The following is a 10,998-nucleotide window of genomic DNA, read 5'->3' as shown; positions in this document are numbered from 1 at the left end:
TATGAAAAGTATTCACATAAAATCTATATTAGTTGTTGACAACTCTATATACACCTATAGAGTTGTTCAAAATATAACAGCTTGTACAAACATGAGTTTTTTAAATTTACCTACTTTACCTTCTCCACACACTACACGCCTGGGCCCTTATTTTTTTTGGCGGCCTAAAAGCTTGCAAAACGCTGATTTGGACTATTTCCATTTTGTTAGAAAGTTTCTCAACCAAAATCTAAATTTCATCAATTTATGAAAACATGAATATACAGATTAAATTGCTTGTAAAGAATGTACAAATAGTGTTCACCAAAAAAAGAGAATGTATAAATAGAAAAATATCAATTAGCAAAAGAAATCTTAACATAAATACAACAATAAGAAATCTCAAATAGAAAAAAAAAAATATCTACCAACTACCATACAAAAATATAATGTGTCATACAAAACTTAAAGCTTTTACTTGCATATTTTTCCTGATGAGCTGCTAAACTCATAATCTCTTCCTGATGCAATCATTCTTAATCTCAAATTTGTTAATTACTTCAAAAAGATCCATTTAATATCTCGTCCACAAAGTTATACGATTGACTTTAAATACATCTCCGTTGTGTTTATTCAATCCCTTTTGATTTAAGGAAAACTAATAAAAAGAGCTTGAAAACTTTGAGTTTTAACGATAAGAACAAAATAAAAGGTAAAGTGAATAGTATCAGGATTGACTTTTTAGTCTAAAAATGTGGTTTTGAGATATCCATTGAAATGAATTCACACAAAATCAAACTCAACAAAAAACAAATTCGAATGATTTAAATAAGAAATGCATACAGAATAATGAAGAAGTGGACGTAGGGAAACCTTACGCAAAACAACAATTCCAGCTCCTGCCAAATTTCAGATTTTTCAACAAATGACGTCAAAGGCAGAATCCGCTTCTAGCCGGCAAAGCCTCAACAACACTACAACTCATTGTAAAACCAAATTGTTAGGGTTTCGTTAGTTCAAATCAATAAACATCCAAAATTTAAAAAAAAATCACACCCAGCTGTTATAAAACGCACCTGGGTTCAATAGAATTTATCGGACAATAACATGAAAATAGGCCGTTCCTAAGCTGGGCTGAAAATTCGTCGGAAATCCGGCGACAACTCCGGTATGACAAACGGAAAAAGAGACGCAAAGTATTCCCAGCGATTGCAAGTTCAGGATAAAACCTTGGAAACCAATTTTATGAGTTTCCACAAAACGTCAACAAATCTACGTTCACAGGGATGCACGACTTCTTTGAAAACGGAGACCGCAAGCCAAATCCCCAAAAAAACAAAAATAAGGAACGCAGGATTTTAGAACAAAGGATAAAAATTTAGAGGCCAATTTCGTGAATATATTGTGAAATAAAGACAGAGGATTTCCGAGTAACGCAAGATTTTAGAAGAACATAACGCAAATTAAGACGAATCGAAGCAGAGATCGGCGAGAGGGAAAAGCCAACAGAAAGGTAAGGGGAAGAAAAAACCTAATTGAAGGCTAAAGAAGTAGGATGATGGGCCCATGCCCAACATGGGCAAAAAGGCCATTTCACTGCACCTAGAAGAGAACAGAACGGGGAACCAAGAAGAAATAGAGGGTAATTTCGCCATTTCACTGTTAATGAACAGTGTTAGTAAAACTGAGTTTTAGTATATATAATTTATAGCAAAATTGGTGTTTGGGCCAAAAATTACGGTTTGGGCCAAAATATTAACTTTTCGGCCGAAAGATGGGATTGTGGATTTAGATAAGAATGGCCCAGAAGATATAGATATGGAATGGCATTCGAAGAGATAGAGATTAACGAGGACTTTTATAGGATACTAGCCTCTCCGCACGCGCTCATGCTCATGCGAGAGGCATTTTTTCTTCATGGGCGCTACGCGCCCCTAAAAATGTGTTACTTTGGTTATGCATGTGAGAATGTCATAACAATTTCTTATTATTTTCTTTTTTTCAATCATCTCCTTATGATTTTTTTTTCTCTACGATTGTGTTACAAACTATTATTATAACCATGCTTTCTAATTAACGCACATAGTCAAGGCTTATTGTTCTGTAATTTCGGGTGTTACACCCAAAGAACTTTTACATATGTCGAAACCACGTATGCCAATTTGTAGCCATTGTTATAATTTTTTTATCATTGGTGCCACATTATCAAACGTTTTTTATCACACGCACCAAAACAAATAAGTATGAAATCTGAATTTTTTCGACTATTAAGAAAGATAAAATCACAAATATTGTCTACAAATTTAGTCTCCCTAGCATTACCCATGTTGTTATCTTTGAAATCCATTATTTAATAATGACAATAAATTCTGCAACATCAGCACTACAAATAGAGTACAACTAAAATGAATTTGGACATTGTATTTTTGAAAAAAGAACTTGTAGAAAAAATGTAGTACAGTACAAAATGCAGAAAAAACCTTAATTCACTCTGAAGTTGGTGTAGCAAAGGAATGAGTACGATTGCAATTACAGTACAAAATGCAGAAAAAATGTATCAAGAGAAAATGGTGAAGCTCTGAATATAAAACTGAATTGATTGTTGGTCGTACGTATTAGAGATAACTGATTGCAATCTTATGCAGAGACGATGAATTACAAAAGTGTTTTGATATCTTTTTTTCTATGGGCATTAAATTCTCGAGGCCTTGTCTGATGATTAGAACGAAACCAAAAATCTTGAATCACAATCCAGAATCTCTAGAATTGAAAGTTAACTTTGTTTGCAAGGAAATGAAATCCTACCAGTGAGCACGGGCTTTTAGAATTCACCTAGTTGCTCCGAAAACATTGGTTTGATATCCTTTTCTCTACGAGCACTGGTTTTTAATCAAATGCTAATTGAACTTATAAATTTCTATTTGGTTTTAGACATTGGCATGTCAACACTGTGCACATTAAAAATGTTGCAAGTAAAATTGACAATTTGCTATCAGACGGTACTTGTTTGCAGAAGTACTAAAATTATACAGAAATTTGTTATTCCATTCACTAAACACGGAAAGAGAAATTATATTTTATATACTCTTATATTTTTCTCCTCAATCCACATATAATTCAAAAACCTTTGTGTTTAATGTTTATACTTTTGTCCTCCACAATGAGAGCAGTTAAGAACTAATCTCCATCTTCCGTACTTGTTTTCTTTTTGGCATAGCAGATCTCCAGTGGTTCATTCTCTTTGCACTGATCACCATGGAAAAGAGGAAATTTATTTATTTATTTTTCAAATAAAGAAGACGTCCAACTTCTCACCCAAACATTGAATTAAAAGCATACAAATGAAGCCATATAGAATTGTTTGAAACTAAGATATATAAAACCCAAAACAAAAACCTGATTAAGCAAGACAACACATAGTCCTGAATTCTTATTTAGATGGACTTCAAATGGCTTGCAAAAATGCTTGTTGTTCCCTGTCGATCCAAACAATCAAAAAGCTTTATCTTGTTCCTGGCCAGTCAAGAAAAAAAAGCACACGAAATGAAAAGAAATGAAAGAATAATAGATAAAACAATCGTGGAGAACTAAGAGCAAAGCAATTGTAATTTTGCAAATCGAATCTACTACAATAAAAATCCAATCATATACCAAAATGAGGGAGATCAAAACCTTATATCTCCACATACGCTTACACTCATGTGAGAGGCCTTTTTTAATCACGGGCACTACATGCCCCTAAAGATGACGAATGCATTTAGCATATACATTAGATGGGTATGTCTGGTTTCAATCTAATTAAACTATGTCAATCATATCGCAGGCAACAGGCCTATATTCTGATTTCCTTCACAAAAATCAATGGACCAGTCAATACAAAATTCGGATGACCACATTATGGGCATGAACAATTTTTTGCAGGGTTATTTGTCCTCATGATTGAATATGATTTACAGTTTAACTTCTCTTGTATAATTAGTGCAATTATTTTAACTGTGTAAGGTTTTTGGGTAATCATATTGCATTCCATTAGAATCAGAAGTGTGGGAGCACTTTGATCCTCTTGCCATAAGTATTCATTTTGTTATTTTCAGAAGGATTTTTTATTTTTATTTTTCCCATTTGGATCTCATGTAAAACTACTTAGATGCATCCCCACAGTAAGTAACATAGGAAAGAGATAAGGAAAAAAAATACGGATAGCCTAAGTTTATTAGAAAACAATCACACGACACTCGAAAAAAAAAGTAGGTAAGATCATACAGAATACCATACCTTTTCTATAAGAAAAATCCACATGAGAAATGTCTTAAAGTTCTCCATTCATCTGCAAAGAAACAAAGGAACCTGTTATGCTCTAAATTTTGTGTTCTTTCTCGTAAAACTGTCCATTGCTTTACAGTTTCATCCCATGTTTATCCTTTTGAATATTCCGTTAGAGGAGACTGGTGAGCATATGGAAGAAGATGGAGGATTTCAATCCAACTGGAAACTGTAAGGTGCAAATGTAATGGGGGTGAAACTTTTCCGAATTTTCCTCTTCCTCTTCATATTCTTTGCCATTCTCATTGTCCTCATAATCCTCATATTAATTGCCTGACCGACCACATTCCTATGCCAAAACAACAGATATCAATTGTTAAACTAATTACTCCAAAAAATAATAGAGTATCGTGATAAAAAAAAATTTACATACAAAAAGTCAATGGTTGAAGATTGGAAATTTGGTTACATCTCTATCATATCCCCACGTTCCCTTTTGAAATAAGCAATTACTAATATAGAGTACCTGAAAATCAGCACACCAAAAAAAAACTCTAATTTTGATTATGCTGAACAATTATGAATACGGAAAAAATCAAACAAACAATCCCTAATTTTTATCATAGACTTAATATGCAATGGCCTAAAACAATGCAAAATCTAATCAAGTTCATGATGTGGTAAAAACTAACACACAAGTTAAACCCTATTAAGATAGTTGTAGTAGGCGTAAGTAGGGATCGTTCTAGGTCGGGGATTAGTTAGGTATCGTTTGGTATGTAGATGGGACGGGACGAAACAGAGAGGGAGCGAAGATGCCCTCAGATGGAAACAAGGAGGAAGAAGAGAGGACGGAGAGGTTATACTTTTGTGTTCCACGGATGTGGAACGAGTCGTTCTAGGGGGATGAGGTGGAACAAAAATTCACCCAAAACTCGTTCCGTGGAACAGTATGTTCCACCCGTTTTAGGCGCACCAAACGTGGGACGGAACGCCCCGTCCCACATACCAAACGGTACCTTAGGGATGCTAATCAACACAAATTAAACTTAAAAACTGAAAACTAGACTCAAACAACTCAAAACAAGCTAAACTGACTCAATTAACACAAAACTAAGTTAAATTGACTCAAAACAAGAACTAGAGGGTGATTTGGACGAAAATTAAACTAAAAAGACTCAGAATACTAAATGGGGGTTGTTTTGACGAATTTAAAGTAAACCTAAGTACTTACAGAAACAAACTAAAGGTAATACGAAATTGGATGTTTTTAGGGGTGTAAGGCTAGCTAGAGGGTCCTTCTTCACACATGACACATATGTATACAAATCAATTTCCAGTTATTATTCCTATAAACCATGAATGACAATGCCCCAAATTAATCGTGAGAAGCACAAATTAACTTTCAGATTTTCCTAAATTCATTGAATTAGACTCAGCGACACAACCAACTTATTCTTATCAAGTTCCCTATATGAACAGCATGATAGAGATACATATCAAAGATCATTAAGTTCTATCAAAATCATAAGCATTGACAAGGCATTCGTAACTATGAACTGCATGATACTCTTGCCAAGAATTTACTTAACACAATCATGACTAGTGACTTTTACTACTTGTGAATATAAGTTCATAACGATTAGGTGAAATTCCCTTATATTCTAGCATCAAATTCATGCATGCAAACTAAGTATGCATCCTTAATCAACACACAAGAACAAGTTCTCCATAAAACAGATAAGTAAATTGCATTCACGATTTATGAAACAAGAACTAGATGTAATCAATTCATATCACATATATGTTCATGGCTTTGAATTCACCTCTAACTAATTAAACATTGAACTAAAAATAAGGATAGATAGAACCCAGAAACGCTCCAGCACTCCAAAGGCCTTGGATAGCAGGCACGGCACAAAGCTCTCTCTCCCTCCTTCAAAAGCTGCAGCACAATTGTGTATTTTTCTGATTTTAGGCTCTTATGTGTGTGGTGTGATGTGAAATATTCCAACACTCAAATTAAAACCCTATGATTGTAGTATATGTAAGTAGGGATCGTTTAAGGCCAAGGATTATAAGGGATGCTAATCTACTCAAATTAAACTTTAAAACACTAAACTAGACTCAAAAACAGAAAACTAGACTCTTATGACTCAAAACTGATCAAATTGACTCAAAACAGCAAAACTAAGTTAAAAAGACTCAAAACAACTACTAAAGAGTGATTTGGACAAATTCTAAACTAACTTGACTCAAAATACCAAATGGGGACAGATTTGAACGAAATTAACTAAACTAAGACACTAAATAAGAACTAAAGGGTTTTTTGGACGAATTTGACAAAACTAAGTAAATTGCAGCAAACAAAGTAAGTTAAAACGAAATTAAGATGAATTCAAGGGTGAAAAGCTAGTTAGAGGGTCCTTCTCCACAAATGAAACATATGCACATAAATTGATTTCCAGTATTGTTTCTTCAAACCATGAATGACAATGCCCCAAATTAATTGTGAATGCACTAATTAACTTTCAAATTTTCCTAAGTTCATTGAATTGAATGGACAATGCATCGCAACCAAATTATTCATATCAAGTTCCCTATATGAACAGCATAAAAGAGATACATATCAAAGATCATTACGTTCTATGAAAATCATAAGCATTGACATGGCATTCATAACTATGAACTGCATGATACTCCTGCCAAGAATCTACTTAACACGATTGTGACTAGCAACCTTCACTACTTGTAAATATAAGTTTGTAACTGTTAAGTGAAACTCCCTTATATTTTAGCATCAGATTCATGCATGCAAACTAAGTATGCATCCTCAATCAACACACAAGAATAAGTTCTCAATCAAACAGATAAGTAAAATCACATTCATGTTTTACAAAACAAAAACTGAAAGTAATCAATTCATATTAAACATATGTCCATGGCTTTGAATTCACATCTAACTAAAAAGGAATTAGATCCACATGTTTATAACAATTGAAAAGCAACAAAAAATAAACATGGAAACGAAACGAGGGAAGAAAGAACTCTTAGAACTCCAATGGTTGCAGGTGGCTTGCGCACAAGGTCCTCCTTCTCCAATGGAAGCCACAGCAAAGGCTTCTTCTTCTCCAAAGTTGCGGCAAAGGGTGTTAATTAGTGTTTTTGCGGCTGAAAGGGGGTGTAGAATTATATGGGGGGTGGTAGGTTGAAATTATGGCTGAAAACATATATTTATAGGTTAGGGTTTGGCCGAATTTCTGGAGGAAAAGGCTTAGGGTTTGCGGCACAAGGCTTGGCCCAATCCAAGGGGGAAAATAACTAGGGTTTCTGGCAGATTTTTAGGGTTTCTAGAAAGAATAGGTGTGGCACTCTTTTAGGCTTCTAGAAAGAAAATGTTTTGTGGCAGAAATTGGAACTTCTAGAAGGGTTTGGGGCGCCACCTTTCTAGGGCTTCTAGAAAGGTAGGTGCGGCACATGTATAAGAGAAGGGATTTAGGTCCCCTTGCAGCTGATTACTCATCTTCCAAGTCTTGAATTAATTTCTCCATCTCTTTAGCACATTCCTCGCTTCATTTGATCTTCAAAAACGGTCATTCCTTGTGCTCCACATGCATGCAATCCAATCCAGCCCAAAATTGCTCTAAAATGCTTCAAAATGTACTTTCTTGCCAACTTTGCCAATTGGACCTACAAACACACGAAAATAGCTTAAATCACTATGATAAACACAAACTAACTATGAAAATGCAAGAAAACAAGCTAACTAAGTCGCATAAATATGCTCCTATCATGGTGCGGCAAGGGTGTGTATTTATAGGGTAGATACACGGCACAAAGTTGTAGAGGAGAAGGACTGGGTGCGGCAGATTCCTAGGGGGAAAAGAATTAATGTGTTTAGAAGGATTAGGACTCCTAAATTCAGATAGGAATGATTTAGAATAGGATAAGGACTCATTTTGCAGCTGGAGATAAGTTTAGATAATGTTGGATTAAATAGGATAATGTTTGGATCATATGGGATAAGATAAGATAAGACTGGATAAGATAAGGTTGGTTTGGATAATGTTCCTTCTTTATAGCTGATTCCTTATCTTCTATGTCTTGAATTAATTCCTTCAACTCTTTAGCACATTCCTAGCCTCTTTTGATCTTCAAAAACGTCCATCCACCTTGCTCCATTCATATGTTGTCCATTCCCAGCCCAAAACTGCTCTAAAATGCTCCAAATTGCCTTTTCTTGCCACTTTTGCCATTTGAACCTACAAACACACGAAAATGGCTTAAAACATTCTAAAAAGTAAAAACTAACTACGTAAGTGCAAGGAAACAAGCTAACTAAGTCGCATAAATATGCTCCTATCAGTTCATCAAATTCAATATTAATTATACATCAAAGACACAATCTTTACGTATCCTAAACCTAAAATACCATACAAAGACCATAAATTTTCCGAATTTCCAAGCAGCAATTCAATCTCTCAATACGTAAACAAATTCTTCCAAAAGAGAGTGACGTGGGGTAGTAGGAAGAGGGAGGACGCTTCGAGCAGAGAAGCTACAAATTAAACTAAGCAAATAAATTTGTTTGGTCGAAATTAGCAGAAGACCAAACTTACTCAAAAAAAAAAATGAATGGTCTTGCCATTGAAATTGAATTACCCATCCAAGACCTTTGGTCCAGCATACACCGTCTTCAAAATACGCACATTGGCTCCGAACTGCAAACGGAAGTCCACCATAAGAAATAACAAAACTTTATTCGGATGAAGATCTTAAAACACAAAGCAATTTCATATTGTTGAACATATCGTTAGTTTAAACCTGTAGTAATTCATAACATTCATAGCTCTTCATCAGAAATGAACAACTACAAATTAAACTAAGCAAATTAATTTTTTTTTTAGAATTCAGTTGAAATCAACGAAAGATCAAAATTATCCAAAAGAAATGAACGGTCTTGGCATTGAAATTGAATTACCTGTCCAAGTGTTTTTTGCCCAGCGTCCACCATTTTTAAAATCTGCAAATCGGCTTCGAGCTGTAATACCTTATCGAAATTGAACAAAAACTGAGCAAAATGAATAGGAAATTTAAGATGATGAAAGTGGACGAAGAAGAAGCATAAATCAGACGATGTGAGAAACGGCTATGTGCGGTTAAGTTCGTTTCTCCTTTTTCTATGAATAGTGGGGATTGAGTAAGCCGTTATGGCCTCTTGAACGTGCGGTTGGTTGCAGTTTCCATTGTAGCAACTGCTTGTAGAATGTCTTTCATCTGAAGGGTTACAATTTGTTTGAATGGGGGATGTTTTTCATCTAACGGTTGTACAAACATCTCTGAATATTATATTGTGTGTATTACGATTTCAGCCCTATTATAATTGCGTATTACGATTTTAACCGTATTCTATTAGGATGATTTTGTGTTTTTTTTTCCCTGAAGTGAATGCATTCTTGGCATTTTGAATGCTTCACCAAACTGGCCTTCTCCCTTTATATATATAGATAAAAGAAGGTTTAGATAAGAATTGGAGTTGGTTGTTTCGAGGGGTAGGTTTAAATACGTAGTTTGAATAGAATTCGGTCGAAGATTAGTGGTGAAGGATGAATTGTGAATGGAGCAGTATAGCAACATGAAAGGACCTTCAACTCTTCACACAAACACATGTTTTACGCGAATCTTTCGCACCCCTTTGTGAAGTCTAATCTTATCAATCGTTGACACAATTTTGGACTAGATAGCCGAGATTGAGTTAGCAGTCGACGAACGACGGCCAACTAGATACGGGGTTGGAGTCGTAGCATCTGTTTGCCTTAAGAGTCTCGACCAACTAAATAGACGTGAATTGTCTTTGAGTTTGTGGTTGGCTATTTATTTGAAGTCTCAAATGGCGAAAAGTCTTCGATTCTTTTGCCGAAAAATGTCATTTCATCAGCAATCTTAGCAAAGTGAGGTTTAATTGGTTACTCTCAGGTCACATTCAAAGTTCAGCACAAGGACGGTCAAACGACATTTACGTTTAAGATATTCATCTCCTATGAATATATTTTCCCATATAGTTTAATACCAATTCAACGGTTTTATATTTTCACTAATATAGTTGAGGATACTAATCTTCACGAATTTGAACCAGATATTAATAATGATTTGCACAACCTTGTCTTTAGGATTTGTTTGGGCTTGAAATAACAATTTGAGCCGAGAAAGATCAACCCAAGAACCACGATCCTCGACCCAATAAGTGTCCTTCAAGCCAATGGGCTTTTAGTACACGTGTAGGATAAGTTCGATCGAGTCCTTATGAAGGTGGGATTGTAAAGAGATTAAGTATGGAATGGCTCGGTCGAGTCCTATACGAATTGAAATTTGTCAGAGATTGATAAGGAATTTTACCACCTGCAAAAGTAGGGATAACAACACTTAAAAATACTTGCAAGTATGACCTAGAATATTAAAAACGAATTTTAAATTAAAACAATTAAAGAAACCAATTTGAAAGGGAACAATCTTAGAAAATAATGATAAAAGGACACTAGGGTTCCGCCATCACATTAACAATGTCATGTAGTTTTACCAATTACTTATGAATTACACATGCAACTTTGAAGGTTAGCTTTTCCTTATGCATATTCTACTTGTGGCATTCAAGCTAGAACGTATATCAAACATGCAATCCATATGTGCCATTCCGATCAAATATAAACATGCATGACTCATTACGCTTTGTGAAAACCTTTTGAAAAACCTTGCAAC

General features: G+C 34.9%; 1 long non-coding RNA gene across 1 annotated transcript; it reads right to left on the bottom strand.

Moving 5' to 3' along the window:
* Positions 1-2,943: 2,943 nt before the first annotated feature.
* Positions 2,944-8,498, bottom strand: LOC114822681 (uncharacterized). The gene is made up of 4 exons (XR_003770838.2): positions 4,676-8,498; positions 4,255-4,591; positions 3,376-3,492; positions 2,944-3,225 (listed from the first exon to the last, which is right to left on the bottom strand). It is a non-coding gene; the product is annotated as an uncharacterized lncRNA (long non-coding RNA).
* Positions 8,499-10,998: the final 2,500 nt, after the last annotated feature.

The sequence above is a fragment of the Malus domestica genome, chromosome 17, assembly GCF_042453785.1.
Source record: "Malus domestica chromosome 17, GDT2T_hap1".
Classification (NCBI taxonomy): Eukaryota; Viridiplantae; Streptophyta; class Magnoliopsida; order Rosales; family Rosaceae; genus Malus; species Malus domestica.
This window is presented reverse-complemented; position numbering and strand designations above follow the sequence as displayed.